This window comes from Typopeltis vanoorti, chromosome 1 (genome assembly GCF_054136105.1).
Source record: "Typopeltis vanoorti isolate ZY-2024b chromosome 1, IOZ_Tvanoo_1.0, whole genome shotgun sequence".
NCBI classification, from domain to species: domain Eukaryota; kingdom Metazoa; phylum Arthropoda; class Arachnida; order Uropygi; family Thelyphonidae; genus Typopeltis; species Typopeltis vanoorti.
In genome coordinates, this window is record NC_143549.1 from 78,853,931 (window position 1) to 78,870,805 (window position 16,875).

General features: G+C 33.5%; 1 protein-coding gene across 1 annotated transcript in view; it reads right to left on the minus strand.

The window, feature by feature from the left end:
- LOC150110121 (uncharacterized) overlaps positions 1 to 16,875 on the minus strand; it is a 443,476-nt gene that overhangs the window by 392,160 nt on the left and 34,441 nt on the right.

Consider the following 16,875-nt stretch of genomic DNA (forward strand, 5'->3'; position numbering starts at 1 on the left):
ATAGTGATATGCAAGTGATGCTGTCAGGGTCATATGTTCAAGAGAGGGTACTCCTTATGTAAAACATGTTCATGGTCTTTAAATGAAAGAGATCCTATGTCTACACTCTGACTTATGGTTATCACCAATAATGAAATACACTATTAAAAACTACATTACAAGTCAGAATAAAATCACTCCCTCTGAAACAAAGAAAGAAAAAATTCAATAAAACACTAAATGAACATTCACAGTCATAACACAAACATAAATGAAGTGCCACACCTGTTAACTGCATATGAGCTTCATCACTTCACTGAGAACCTAAGTAGCAGCTTCAACAATGTCTGCCTTAACTATCTAAATGGTGAATTCATCAGATCGCATTCCATCTCTGAAATCTCCCCCCCCCCCTCTTTGGCATGATCTGCTTTTGCTCAAAATTTAATTTCACAGCACATTTTGTTGCATCATTTACTGTCTTTGTTGTTCTCAAAATTCTGATACTCAGTCTATTTTCATTATTTCCAAAGCTTGACTTTCCATTTATCTAAACAGTGAAATCTTTGCTCTCAAGGATTTCAATGTTCATAATTTGTTAGTAATTTATAAGTATTTATTAGTAATAATCTAACACTATCTGTCCATTTACCCATCATAATATCAGCTAATCCTCACCTTCCAGCATTCTGGACTTTTTTTTAAACCAGTTCTTCTTTCAAACATACAGCAGATGTTAGCTCTTCTTAACTCAAGACCTTGTCCACATTTCCTTTCCTAAGAAAATCTTTCACCAAGAGCCATTCTGAGTCCCATGTTCCTTTGGATTCCAACAGTTTATTATACAGATTACCTCAATGACTGCCCCTTTCCATAATCTGATTAAAGTTTGTTTTCCTGCTCTAATTGAATAACTAAAATATCCTTGCAAGAATGATGGTTTTTTATACCACCAAAACCCAGGATCTTCTTAAGCTTTGTAAGCCAAGAAATGTGACAAAGCAATTCAAGATAAAAATAGCATGTCTCAAATGAGTAGCTCAAGTGAAAAATTCCAGCTTCACATTGAGCCTAAATCACAATCAACAAGTTCTGAAAAAGAAAAAAAAAAAAAAAAAAAAAAATTACCACGAAATCCAAATCCAAGGGGCACACAGAACACTTACTTCCTGTTCAATAAAACTTAGCTCAGAAAAGTTTTAACAAAACTGCTGTCTCATCTTTTTTTTTTTAAAATAAACATTTAACTTTATGTAACCTATTCTTAATGGCAATTTATTAACTAATTGCCATATTAACAAAAAAGTCATGAAAACTACATATGCTATGTAGTTTATGACTTGTTTCAATGTAGTCGTCTTCTTCTTCAACCCTTTTGGCTCTGTCCACTGCTGGATGAAGGTCTCTCCCATGGTTTTCCAGATCACTCGGTTTTCTGCCTCTCCCATCAATCTCACTCCTGCAATTTGTTCCAGTTCATCCCTCCACCTTCTTCTCGGTCTTCCTCTTTGTCTTGCTCCATCCACTGGTCACCACTCTGTTGTTTTTCTAGTCCATCTCCCATCACTGCATCTGGCAATATGGCCAGCTCATCTCCACTTAGCCTGTTTAATGTATTTTACAATATCCATGACACCTGTTTGAGATCTTATCCAGATATTTGTCTTCCTATCTCTTAATGTTATTTTTAGCATACTTCTTTCCATGCGATATTGTGATGTTCTCAGCTTTTTTGTTTAGGACTTCTGTTAAAGTCCATGTTTCTCCTCCATATGTTAGGACAAGAAGTATGCACTGGTCGAAAAAGCTTTCCTTTTTAGACTCATAGGGATATCACTTCTGAATATGTCTCATTTTCCCATAAGCCATCCATCCATTCGATGTAGTACTGTTACTGAAATAAATCACAATTTTTATAATTGAGTTTTAACATTCTGTTAGTATGGCAATTACAAATAAAATTAAAATAAGAACAGAGATGGGGAAGAAATACTTGTGAAAGAAGCAACTAGTACTAAATGTACAGATGCACAGAGTTCAAATAAGCAATCATGAGTACATTTCAAAAACCATTGGAAACATGGAATGCATAAATGTCAATCAAAAATGCTCAAATATCATCAGCATTTTTAGGATATATCCATAGGATGTATCAAATATTATGAGAGTTTAATACAATTAACATTGCATAATTACTTTCCATTTAACAACTTTTATTTTTCAGCCTCTGATTTGATATAAACCAAAAACACTTGTTCTTTTGTCTCCCATTCCTTTTAATCAATATAATTAACATCAACATGACAATGTAGAAAGTTTTTCCACTTAGTTACAAAGCAAACTATAATAGAAAAGAAATTATATTCCCATTTTAACCCTTCACATAAGCATCTTTATGATTGGTCTACTTGTACATGGAGGCTGTGACTTTGCATCAATTGCCTCAGTATCCCATAATGCAAAATGCACTTATTTGTGAACATATATTGCTATTCATTACAGGAAGGTCACTGCCCAGATTGGTTTCGACCTTTATTGATGTCTCATCAATAGAAACTAGATTCTAAGAAGATGCTAAGGTTAACTAATGCAGAAGTTATATTTTCTATATACAAATAAAAAAAATGCATCTCCATATCAGTAAAATACTCGGAATAGATAATTGCAGAATTTTTTTTTTCACTTGGTTACAGAATAAATGATAATAGAAAAGAATTCTTGTATTAATTCTTTAATCATAAGAGTCTCCGTAGCTCAGTTAGTATAGATCAGTGATGGCGAACCTATGACACGCGTGTCAGCACCGACACACTTGAGGGTTTCAGGTGACACACCTTGGATGTTGAAAAATATTGGTATTCTGATGAAAAACTGCGATAAATCATGTAAGATTGCTCTCAGTTAAGGCGAAGGTAGGTTTGTTCATTGAAAGAACTTTCTACCAGAAGTCAGCAACAGAAAAGTCATTAAATGTAAGTTTGTAATTTCAGTTTATTAAATTAATTGTATAATATGAATTCATAAATTTTATATCAATGTCCTATTAAATAAATAGCCTAATATGATATGTATAAGTCACCATCTATGATTATGTAGTTACATTCATAATGCATGTATGCAAGTGGCACATCAACAACATCAATATTAAAAAAAAAAATGACACACCTGGGTAAAAAGGTTCACCATCACTGGTATAGATGAAGCCCTTTGGTTGGAAAGACCTGGGTTCATTTCCCATCCATGATGTGTGTCTCGTGCAGAGGGTTTCCCCCCCCCCCCCTCATACAAAAGTAGGTTTTTTTTTTCACCCCAGAAAATCTGGTTTTTTGTCCCTCAGAACAGAAACCAGCCCGTGAACACACACATACTGATCTGCAGTCATAAAATACATACTTAATCCCTCATTAGGAGGGCTCAACCAGTCCTAAGGGACGATGGAGGATGAGGAGCAAACCCACACAAATAAAATAAACTTAAGCAAACAAAGTTGTGAAGTATCTCCACAATTGGTCAACTTGTGTATGGAGGCCTGCTGACAACATCCATTGCCTTAGTGTCCAATAATGCAAGACACACTTCCTTTCAGACATGCAAACAATTCTAACATGCCAGGGGTGCTCAACCCATCGTTTGCAGAGCGATTTTTGGTCGATCTCTTGTGTATTCCTCCTTACTTCCAAATTTAATTAAAACTGAAAACATATTTTATTTATCATTATTTTGTATTATTTTTAATTCATTTTAAGTGTATTGCTATTGTTTATTTATTTTTCGTTAAAATTGTCAAATCAGTAATTTTCTTATAAGTCCAGGTAAATGAATTAATTTGGATCAGTGGAAGTCAAACAGAGCCAAGTAAATACGATTATAAGCACAGTGTAAAACATTATTTATTTTTCATTAAAATTGTCAAATCAGTAATTTTCTTATAAGTCCGGGTAAATGAATTAATTTGGATCAGTGGAAGTCAAACAGAGAGCCAAGTAAATACGATTATAAGCAAAGCGTAAAAACATGATTGTAGCTTAAATATTAAATATTCCAAAGAAGCACATTACATCGATTTTTTTACTTAGGTTAAGGCCCATGTGATTATTGTAAAAAAATAAACTTTGTTTGTCTCGGTATAGTTTGTATTAGATGTTTCTGTAAATAACTCTTTCGAAGCTAACTGTATATACCACTTTAATAAGAATATGTTAGAGTGTTAAAAACAAAGACAATGTTTTTGTTGCTGAAGCTGTAATGGCGGCATTAGAAAGACTGTTATTGAAACTTGTATGTATGAGAAAGGCTTGCAGGCTCTAAGTGTAAACATCTCCGAAGTCAGTCAGAAAGAGTTCAAACAACTTTCCAATGGCCGGCAACTTACAATCAAAAAAAAGCGGAGGAGAACAAAAGGCATGCCGAACTTGAAACTTAAGATGAAAGACTCATCCCGATTCTTTGGCGGTTGCCAAACTTCATTCGAGGTCTCAGAGGAGGTTTAATAAAAAGGGACTGAAGCAAGCAGAAGGGGTCCCGGTTCCAGAATTGCTGTCAGAGAGGAGGCTTCCGCCCGGTACAGAGTCACCGTCAGAGAGACTGCCCATATCCACGTTGCTTGAGAGAGGAGTTTCCCGCTTCCAGAAAGGAGCTTCTCGGTTCGAAACGCCCCTAGAGAGAGACTACTTCTAGGCCTCAGACAAGATTTCAAATTGCCGAAAGGAAGAGTTCCAATTGCCAGAGAAAAGTTTCCAGGCAAGGTTAATGTCAGACATTCACCAGTGTGTTGCGTTTTCATTACAATTTGATGAATCAAATGATTTCACTGATATTGCTCACTTAATGGTATTTATTTGCATGGTATTTCAAGATTATTCAAGTAAAGAAGAACTTTTGAAAATATAACCATTATTGGGAAGGACTAGGGGAGAAGACATTTTTTCGGCATTTGATGAATTTGTGAAACAACACAAACATCCACTTTTTAAACTTGTGTCTATTACTACTGATGGTGCTCCTGCAATGATAGGTAATAAATCAGGCTTCATTTCATTATGTAAAAACGAATACAAATATCCAGATTTTTTAACATACCACTGTATCATTCACCAACAAGTAGTGTGTAGTAAAAGATTAAACACGAAAGATGTTTTGGATATTACATTTAAAATTGTAAATTCTGTTTGAGGAAAAGCCCTGCAATGGTGGTTATTTAAATTACAGGCAGATGATAATAGGGAATTTCTGTTGTACAATAATGTTCGCTGGCTCAGCAAAAGTCAATTTTTAGAAAGATTTCTTGTATTAATTAACGATATAAAAAATTTTCTTGATGAAAAAGGAGATATTTATCCACAATTGAGTGATAAAAGATGGTTGTTACACTTATCGTTTTTAGTAGATTTCTGTACGAAATTAAGCAATTTAAATTTAGAGTTACAAGGTAAAGATAAAAATTTAATTGACATGTTAAGTTCAATAAAAACTTTCCAACAATACTTTACAACAATATTAAAGAAAAATGTAAATCACAGCAAATTTAGACATCTCCCATATTTATTAAAATTTTTTGAACAAAATCAAGAAATGCTTCGCTATGATTTAAAAGAATTTATTCGTGAAATAGAATTAGTTGAGGAAGAAATAAATTCAAGATTTAAAGATTTTAATAAAACTGAAATGATTCTATCGTTTATCAATAATCCATTTCAAGAAAACTTGAACATCACAGAAATTTCAAATAAAATTAGTGGGCTATTTGATATAAACCAAGATGAAGTAGAACTTGAGATAATAAACATTCAGAATAGTTTACATTTAAAATCAATAAACAATGAAGTCATTTGGAAGTATGCACATGAAAAATTCCCAATATTAACTGAAACTGCACGAAAAATTCTGTCGTGTTTCGGATCAACATACTTGTCAGAATCTGCTTTTTCAAATATGACCGTCATAAAAAATCAATTAAGAAACCAAATTACAAATGATCATTTGGATGATTGTCTGCGATTAGCCACTTCTTCATATCAACTTAACTATGAAAATATTTCGAGGTCCAAGCAATGCCAAATTTCACATTAACTTTTTTTTTTTTTTAAATCAGCCAGCAATTCCTGTAATTTGTAAGTTTGTAATCAATCTGTTGTTTTTTCCAACTTTGGTTTTCCAAAATAGAGAAATAAATATTTTATTCCAATATATATATATATATATTTTTTTTTTTGTTGTATTAAAATAATTAAAAATGATAAATAAATTTTTAAATACACAAATGAAGTTTTTAGTTGTGTATTTTTTTTTTTTAGTTGTTTATTTGTGCGTAATCAGATATCAGGTTGTGGGGAACGTGATCTATATAAGAGAGTAGATTGCCGAATAACTTTTTATAGAAAAGTAGCTCAAGTAGTAAAAAAGGTTGAACACCACTGTAACATGCGATTCACCTTACTACTCATATGGAAAATATATTACTTCTGCATTGGTTTAACCTCAATATCTTCATGGATCTAGCTACCATTGATGAAACATCAAATAAGTTAAAACTGGTCTGGGCAGTGATCCTTTCCATCATGCACAGCGATATCATGTCTGAAAGGACGTGTGCTTGCATTATAAGATATTGAGGCAACTAATGTGAAGTCAACAACTTCCAAGTAGACCAGTCATGAAGGTACTTCATACACAAATTTTGTTTTCTCATCTTGGGTAAAGAATTAAAGCAAGAATATAATTTCTTCACCATTATAAAATTATCTGCTGATATGTAGCCTCAGAAAGTTTACAAAATTCTATAATAATACTAATTCTTATCATAGAATCTTGATAAATGTTGAAAAACCCAACCCAATGCAATAAAAATCAAGGTTTAATTCTCTATCAAGTGTGGTCAGCTCTAATAAAAAATCTACCTCAATCTGAGCTCTGACTATATGAACGAGAACACGCAACATCGTCCAGTATTGTTCAACGTCAATAATGCTTTATATCTGCATTCTGTTATTTGAGTTTATGAATAGCAGATGGTTATGATTTGTATTTATTAATTTCTCTTGTTTAAACTTATACTATTTACGTTATTAAGTTATTTATTTATTTACGTTATTAAGTTATTTAATATAGTTTATTAAGTTATACTATTTACCCCTGAAGATGTAAATCCTACAATTTACGAAACTTGTCAGAAACTATTATTTCAGTATATCGTATAACTGAATAATAAAAAATGTGGTGTAATCACTGAGATATGTCTTTTGAACCAATTAGACACTGAAGTCTACACCTGCAATTACAAACTTACGGTGAGTGCTTTTGGCATAAAGTCATACAACTAGAGAAACTACGCATTAAACATCTCAACTTCCTTAACTGTCTAATTTTCCTCATCCGATGTAGAGATAATGAAGTCATCCTGAAATTCATCAAAATCAAACGCATATTCCATACAAACAAGGCCTCGAATTTATCATAAAATGGAACTAGCTCTTTTAAGAGAAAGAATTACAGTCACTAGAGCTGAATTAGCATTAATTAGTAATAACACTTTTTCTCTTCATAATGAACTGGCCACATCTCTTCCATCCTACCTATGGAACAACATTGATAGGGTTACATTCAACAAAGCAATAGTGATCTCAGAACAGAAGAAACATACATTAATTCATAAGTTCAACTTACTCCTTCAGAAGAAAGAAATACATAAAAAAATAACTAGATCATTCAAACGTAGTTATTAACCTTTCTTCGAGAGTTCTAACAAAAAAGAGAACAACCTTTTACTTAAGGGTTTTAACTTTGCCTTAACCCCACGTTTCCTACCAAAAATTGATATCATAGCACAAATAGAAAAAGGAATTAGAAATCTACCAGACAACATGGCAGATCTTATCCGTATAGAGAGTACAGCTTTACTATTAAAAAGCAGATTACCTTATAGGAATCTACCTTACAATGAATACGCTTGCCTTAAAAAATTAAAGGATGACAAAAGTATTGTCATAATCAAAATGGATAAAGGCAATGCAACTGTCATTTTAAATACTACAGAATATGATAATAAAATGAAAAGTCTCCTGGAGGATACAAACATCTACAAACCCTTAGACAGAGACCCGACTTGGCATACACACAAAAAAACAAATGATCTCATAAAAAAAGTGCCTCTCTGGATGGAAGAACTTAAAAGATACTTACAATCAAAACATTCTTTGATACCAAGAATCTATGGTGTTCCAAAGATCCACAAGACAGATATACCTTTAAGACCAATAGTAGATGGAAGAGATTCCCCAACCTCCAACTTGGCGAAATACCTCACCAACATGATCTCACATCACATAGGAAAAACATCTTCCTTCATAAAAAATAGTACACATTTCATAGAAAAAGTGAAAGATATACATATTGGTTCAACAGACATCTTAACAAGTCTAGACATTACCAGCTTGTTTACAAACGTCCTGAGACAAGAAATTTTGAATCTCCTAGAAGACCTCTTCCCCCACGGACATCTTAGATCTTTTTAAACATTGTATAAACAATACTTTTTTTCACCTATCAAGACAGAATCTGGGAATGGAACCAGAAACTGGCCTTGGGTTCATCATTATCATTATCGGTATTAGCAAACCTATTTATGGAAAAATTCGAAAACAATGCTCTAAAGAATTATCATAAAAAACCAAAAATATGGCTACACTATGTAGACGATATTTTCATCATATGGAATGGAACAACAGATGACCTTGTCAATTTTAAAGATTATCTCAACAATTTGCACAACACCATAAAATTCACTTTAGAACAAGAAAATAGAAAATTCCTTTTCTAGATATTCTATTAGAAGTTAATGAAGAAAATAAACTCTCCTTCTCAGTATATAAGAAGCCGTCAAACACAGGAAGATTTCTAAATGCAGCCTCACACCACCATCCTTCACAAAAAATAAGCTCAATTAAAACTCTTCAAGACAGAGCATACAATATCTCCAGCACACAAAAAAGATGTAATGAAGAACTAAAATACTTAACACAAATCCTCCAACAGAATGGGTATGAAACAAAAACCATCAAGAGAATCCTTAAATCCTTAAAATGCCTCCAACTAACAACACAATAAAACAGGATTACAAAAACGCAATCTCGCTTCCTTATATCAAAAATGTTATAGATAAGCTAGCCAAATTAATGAACAAACACAACATAAAAGTAGCCTTCCTTCCTATGGAAAAAATCTAAAGATTCCTACATCCACCAAAACCACCTCATCATTCTCTTAAAAAACCAGGAGTCTACAAAATCCATTGCTCTTGCGGGATTTGCTACGTAGGACAGACAGGAAGATCTGGAGAAATACGCATGGCTGAACACCAAAAAGAAAGACATACAATACAAAAGAGAACAAAAAAATGCTTTCCACACCACTTCCACTGGACACGATATACTCTGGCAAGAAAAGACGATGTCATACATAGAAAACAACAGCTACATAAGAAAATTTAAAGAAGCTGCTAATATGCTGAAAAACCCAACCCAATGCAATAAAAATCAAGGTTTAATTCTCCATCAAGTGTGGTCAGTTCTATTAAAAAATCTACCTCAATCTGAGCTCTGACTATATGAACGAGAACAAGAACATGCGACATCGTCCAGTATTGTTCAACGTCAATAACATTTATATCTGCATTCTGTTATTTGAGTTTATGAACAGCCAGACGGTTATGATCTGTATTTATTAATTTCTCTTGTTTAAACTTTAAGTTATACTATTTACTACTGAAGATGTAAATCCTACGATTTACGAAACTTGTCGGGAACTATTATTTCAGTATATATAACTGAATAATAAAAAATGTGGTGTAATCACCGAAATATGTCTTTTGACCAATTAGCCACAGATGTCTACACCTGCAAATACTAATTATGTTTATACCATTACTAGAGCCTGTGTAGCTCAGTGGATGTGGCGTTTGCACACCACCGCGCTTGGCCGCACGAAGGAAGTCTTGGTTTCGAGTCTAGTCGGTGACTAGAGGAAATTTTTCTAAGCCTTTTTTCGACCGGTTTCCGAGTTAGTCGATCTCTGGCACAGGCAAGCAGGTTTTTCCTCCCGGAAACTCGGGTTTTTCGTCCTGTAAACTCAAGAAAATCGACCGTAGAACCCACATTATTTCAGACATTAAATATATTGTGTTAGGGTTAGGAACCACGAGATGGCGGCACATTTGAGCCGTCTCTCTTCACTGTGTACCGTTTAATTAGTGATAGCCTTGGGCCATCTGTCTCTGATTGGGTACCAGTGGAGATTGAACTGCCCACTCAGTCTCCAAAAGTTAGATAGGGCTAAATGGCCTCGCCTACTCCCGTATATACGGGAATAAAAAGGCGTTAGCTGATTTTTTTTTTTTGTTTTGACCATTACTAGCTTCCCTAGCATATAACAATCTAAATGAATATTATATGCCAGGTTACCAATACTGTCAGACTTATAAATTACTACTAACTAGATTAATCTCTGCTTAAATTGTGTCCTCTAGGTCATTTTCTTGCCATTAAACAATATCTTCTAATTTTTCCTCAATCATTCATGACCATACCGCCCTAGCTGAACTCTACTCGCATATGATCATCTCAAGTTGATTTTCTAATATCTTCATTTTAAATCTGATTCTGCTATTGAAGATCTCTGATCTCTAATCTTTGATCAATTATTTTATTTCTAACTCATCTATAAGATAGGTTAGAAATGAAAACTGCCGATTTATTTTTATAACTTTCAGATCCATGTGTTAAAATGTTCAGCAGCACTATTGTGTATACTGTTAAGTTGGTGCTTTGCTAATTTCTCTCTTTTTTCATACAAATTTATTTAGCTTGCTCCTCAGAATACTAGCTTTTGCTTATTTATCTAGTTCCATATTTAAATTACCATCACTAAAAATTATGTAGCAAAAAGATATCACATTTAATGCCACATCCATATGGATAAGAATGGAGATATTGTGCATGTGCCCTTATCTTACATGAAACCATTTTCATATACATCCTTCAATTCTAACAATCTTATAACTAAGCGGTCTATATCTACTCTATACTATAAAATGATAAGCTGAAATTGGAAACGGATGTGACATCGGCTTGAAACGTTTTGAAACTCAGAGGCTACCCTGAGTGTCGAGTCTTCAAAATTCAAGGAGAACCGACGTACCAGTCCGAAACATGGGGGTTTGGGTGCCGTAGGCATCGGGGGGTGGGGCAGAGCCCCTAGTAATATGTATAATATCCAATGTATCCCACACAATTGTAGTTCTGAAGAGCTTTTCTCTTAGTCCTCATTTTTTTTTTTTTTTTTTTTAAATTTTGTGGAGATCTGCAGAGCAAATACAGATGCTTGCTATACACACAGTATGCCCTTTAAAATCAGCCTCATTACTGCCATAATGAGGCTGATTTTTTACACAACAGCCCTTTGAATAAAAGTAACAAATGTGTTTATAATTTTGACGGATAATTTTGAAAAATATATCCGACACTTTAGCTATGGCAGACCATGATTTGGATACCCCTGCACACAGGATCAATTGGAAAGAAACAAAAGTAATGCACAGAAGCTTCTACAAGTCAGAAAGGTTGTTCCCGGAATCAACAGAAGCCTTAAAATATACTCCAAACCTTAACAAGTATGGCTGTATAAATCTACCAAAGATTTGGGAGACTGTCATCCTAAGACCAAATTAATATTTATTACTTTTATTTTATTTTTTTCAAACTTTCTAAGACTATTATTATTTGGACTACTATTTCAAAACTTGGAACTTTTTTTTTTTTTTACCTAGATGGCACCCTATTAGGACTTTAATCTTGTGTTGCATGCAGCAATTAATTATACTAGTCTCACTGTTACACTGGATTGTGGTTGTCTTTCATTTGTAACAAACTTTGTGTTGTGTACTCTGAAGATGCTGGATATAATACCAGCGAAATATTAGCTTTTAAGTTAATAAATAGTTATTTTCTTATCCATCTGTGTTCATATCAATACCGTTAAATCTATTACAACATATATATTATATCAGTTAATCAGATGTGTTCTTTAGCCAAGTTGCTTCCTTTTTCAAACTGAAATCTGAGTTTCCTAAAGGAGAAAAATGCATTTTTGGATGAGGAAAACTTGTCATATGAAATGCTAACTCAATTTCAGTTGAAAAAACCTTATTAAAAGATTATTCATGTTCTAGAAGAGATTCAAACCAAGTCTTTCCAACCCAAGGTCAAATTATTATTATTATTATTACATAACACCTCCAGGGAGTCCAAAGACTCATTGAGGGAGGGCACCTACTCTACAACTCTCCATCTCCACCACTCCACCAACCGCAACTACCTTCATCATCTACACCAACACCATCTACCGCCGACCACCACCAGTATTTTCACAATCACAAGCATCCGTGCCCACGGCGGGATTCGAACTCGCAGCCTTTTGGCTGGAGAGCGGATACACTAACCACTCAGCCAACCAGGCCAACATCATATGTGTGACTACACTATGGAGACACATATCATAATGGACCAACTGCTTATTACTGCATGCATAGTTATTCTGAAATTAAGAATGTGGAACAGCCTCTTTAAATTGCAAAATTAGTAAAATATATTGAATTCTCTCTATTTACTTTAGAGCAATATGTGAAATATCTAAAAATATAATAGATCTCATTATATCTTCCCTTTTGTGTTAGGCTCAATGGCTCATCATAGCCAAATAACTTGGCTTCTTAGAAATCTGATGCTGCTTAATGATAGGATGGTTAATTCAATCTGCATTGTCTGCTATGGCTATAAATTGCATGTTCTTCCAGCCAGTTTGGCTGTTTTGCTGAATTAACAACCGAGTTTCCAGGAGGAAAAAACATTCCCACCTCCACATGAGACCATTTAACTAACCTTCAGTCAAAAAACCATGATCAAGGTTCTTTGCAACCCAGATGAGATTTGAACCCATTCCAACCAAAGGACTCAATCTACATGAATGAGATATGGAGGTTCTTCACATAATAGATAATCTTCTATAATTAGTGCTGCCATCAAAGGAAACTATCAAACAAAATCATGCTTCTTATCAAGATCTGGCAGCACTCACAAAAAAGAATAAGATCACTTTGATATCCGCAAACAGATATCCTTTACAGTCAAGATTCCAGTAACAATTGTGGTGGACTGCCTCACATCTGATTACTTTTGCTTTTATGCTATATACAATAAAGTTGTAGTACATTTGCCTATTTATCATAGTGGCAAAATAGACTCGCCAATTTATCACATATATATAGCACACAATAAATCAATAAAAGGACTATGATATAATCAAGAGATGGGCTTTACTCCAGTATTTTTTTTAATGAAAAATGTTTTAATAGTTGTCTATTTCACTAGTAAAAGTATCTAGTATCATCATCATCATCAATTTCCTGAATGTACCCTCAAGGGGTGTTCAAGCTACTATGACAGCACTACATGATTAAGTTTACATTATTATTAATCTCCTATCAACAATTTTCCTTTCAATTAGTATATTACTAGTCAACACTCCAATATTGTCAGACCTAACATTTTGTGCTTCTAAGGAACTTGACTGAATCAATCCACATAGACCTTGGTCTTCATCTAGGTCTCTTTCCAGCCATTTTGGCATCAAACATCTGTTTTGCTAATATTCCCTCTCCCATTCTGTTTAAGTGGCCATGCCACCTTAGTTACATCTGCTCACACATTCTTCAATGCTAACAATGTCAACTTCCTTTCTAATATTTTCATTTTTAATATGATTCTGCCACTGCTGCCATCTAATCACTCACCTAATTTTTCCAAGAACTCTCATATCTGTGGTTTCTAGTCTTTATCATAAGGGTTTTATTTCTAACCCAATTCTCATATCCATAACTGGTTTCAACACTGTTATGTATACTGCTGGTTTCATGATTTAGCTAATTTTTTACTTATTCCATATAAGTTTATTCAACCAGCTACTCAAAATATCTATTTTGCTTATTCTGTTAGCTATTTCCAAATTTAATTTGCCATCTTCAATGAAAACTCTGCCTATACAGCTGAAATGTTTTACTTGTTCTCTCCATTGAGAATGCAGCTGAAGTTTCCCATGTTCCTTCTTACTTTCATAGTTTTGATCTTTTTATTGCTGATTTTCATGCCAAATTTGTTACAGCTGTTATGCAATTTAGTTAAAGAATCTTGGAGACTTGCATTGGATGTATTTAGGAGTACAACATCATCCCCATAAAGCAAAGATCTAAATTTGATATCTGATTCTAATATCAGGTTTAATGCCACTTTCTTTCATAATGTCATCCATACAGATGACGAATAAGAGCGGAGATGATGTGAATCCTTGTCTTACACCTGATTTTATATCAAACTATCTTTCTGTATTTCCTTCAATTCTAACTGCTGACTTACAACTTAAATATAGACTATGTATACTTGGTATAATGTTTTATTTACCCCGATATAATTGCAGTGTTTTGAAAAGCCTTTCTCTGGGCACCTTGTCATATGCCTTTTCCAGATCAACAAAACTCAAGTACAGATTCTTATCATATTCCAATAATTTCTCAACTATTTGTAGTAAAGTGAAAATCTGATCTTGACAATCTATTTGGCCTGAACCCAGCTTGTTCTTCTCCAAGTTTCTCTCCCACAATTTTTCTGTCTCTTTTCAAGAATGCATGCATAAATCCTACCTGGAACACTTAGTAGAGAAATTCCTCTGATTCTAACATTCAGCTTTATTCCCTTTTTTTTACAAATGGCAATTATGAGAGCTTTACTCCAAATCATCTGGAATTCGACCTTCTGACCAGGCCCTCTGAATTATGCAATGTAGCTACTGCAGAACTTTTATGCCTATATTTGAGCACTTCTGATCAAATATCATCACTCCAGATGCCTTTCCACATTTCAAGTTTATGATGGCTTTTTTTTAACCTCAAATATTGATAAGTACTCCAATTTACATTCCTCTTGAAAATTTGCAAATACTGTTCTGTCTGCTTATTTTTTTAAGTCTTTGAAAGTATTTAGTTCAGACATCTAAGATATCATTATTGCCAATTTTCATATCCTTTATCATCTTTGATTGTTTTTACAGTATTCTTTTCTCCATTTCTAAGCTTTTTCAAATAGTCCCCAGAATATTTTTCCACCTTCCTGATATTTACATTCTATATTCTTACCAGTCTTCCCATGACTTTTGTTTAGCTACTTTCACACATACCTTACCTCCCTTACATTACTGTCTGTATTTTTTTAGGACATCTGCTGACTTATTTGCTAGGAATATTCAGTATGCTTTTTTTCTTTTCCAGGACTGCTTCTTTAACTTCTTTTGTCCATCATGGCATTCTTATTTTTCTATCCTTGCAGACAACTTCACCACATGCCTCCCTAGCTGAATCAATCAGTTTCCTTCAGAGTTTGCCACCGAGACTCTAATGTTTGATCATTGTTTTCAATCTGTTTCATTCTTTCTTCAATAATGTTTGTTTAGTTGAGTCTGTAAAAGCTGCTCAATTTTAATTCTTTTTAAAACTTATTTTTTTCCAATGTGATATTCAGTTTTATCCTACTTAAAACTAAGTGAGGGTCACTTCCAATTTCAAATCCTCTGTGCAGTCTTGTATCCTGAACCAGCATGAAGATATCACTATCAACAATGACAGTCGAAGTTTTCCTTATTTCTTGTGTTCTCTCTCTCTCTCTCCACATGAACTTATACACACCATTATGTTGGAATATGGTGTTAGTAATGATTAGTCCATGTCCTGAGAGAAGTCCAGCAGATACCATTAGCTTCATCCCTTTTCTCCAAATTTTCCCAGAACATTTCTATATATATACCTGGTGGAATTCATTTCCTACTCTGCTATTTAGATCTTCAACAAAACCACTTTTTCCATTTTCTTTATGTCAGCTGCCTACTATCTAGTATCTGGATCATAAATAAGCACTAAAAAAATTCCTATTAACTGCTACAGGTACCAACACAAAAACAAAATAAATATAATTCATTATGTTGCTGATATCGCTGGATTGCAAACCAACCTCCTCAGAAAACAAGAAACAATTGTCACAAAAAATAATGCATGAGCAAACTGAGTACCTGTGGAAATAATTCAAAACTGTAATTGACAAAAGAACTAATATTCCTATCATGTTATCCCCTTTATGGCTATAAAGTAATCTACAGACTTGGAAGTGATCTAAAATGACCATCTCTCAAATTTTTGGTAAATAAATACTGCCATAGTTCTTGCAGTTCAGCAAATGTTTTAGTGCCAATCATGACTCTAAAAATAGAGTCTTAGAATCATAACAGCTTCTATGTAGTATAATTTCTTCCATTTCTTTTCTTTTGAGAGAGTACAGCACAACAGTTGTAGACTTTAAATCTTCTGTCCCATACAATTCTGAATTGTTTTAATAATTACTTTATGTGACGCCACTCACAAAAGGTTGTATTGCCTAGAGCAGCGCTTCCCAAACTTATGGATGTCAAGGCCCCCTTTGGAAAAATTAAAATATTTCACAGCCCCCATCGAAAAAAAATCATAATATAGACATATATTATTATAATATTTATTGTATTTTTATTGTATTTATATTCAATACAATTTATATTCAAGATTTTGTGTTTATAATCTTTTTTGTGTTTCTTATCAATACCTTTGAAATGAAACTTATATGAATGAGCATATATTTACTAATATTCATTAGTCGCCGAAATACGCAAGAAGCAAAATTTGTGATTTTTTCCATTAAAATATAAAAAAAAACAAAAAAGAAATAATAAATAATAAAAATTAAATATGCTTCTTTTAAGATTAAAAAAATCTAC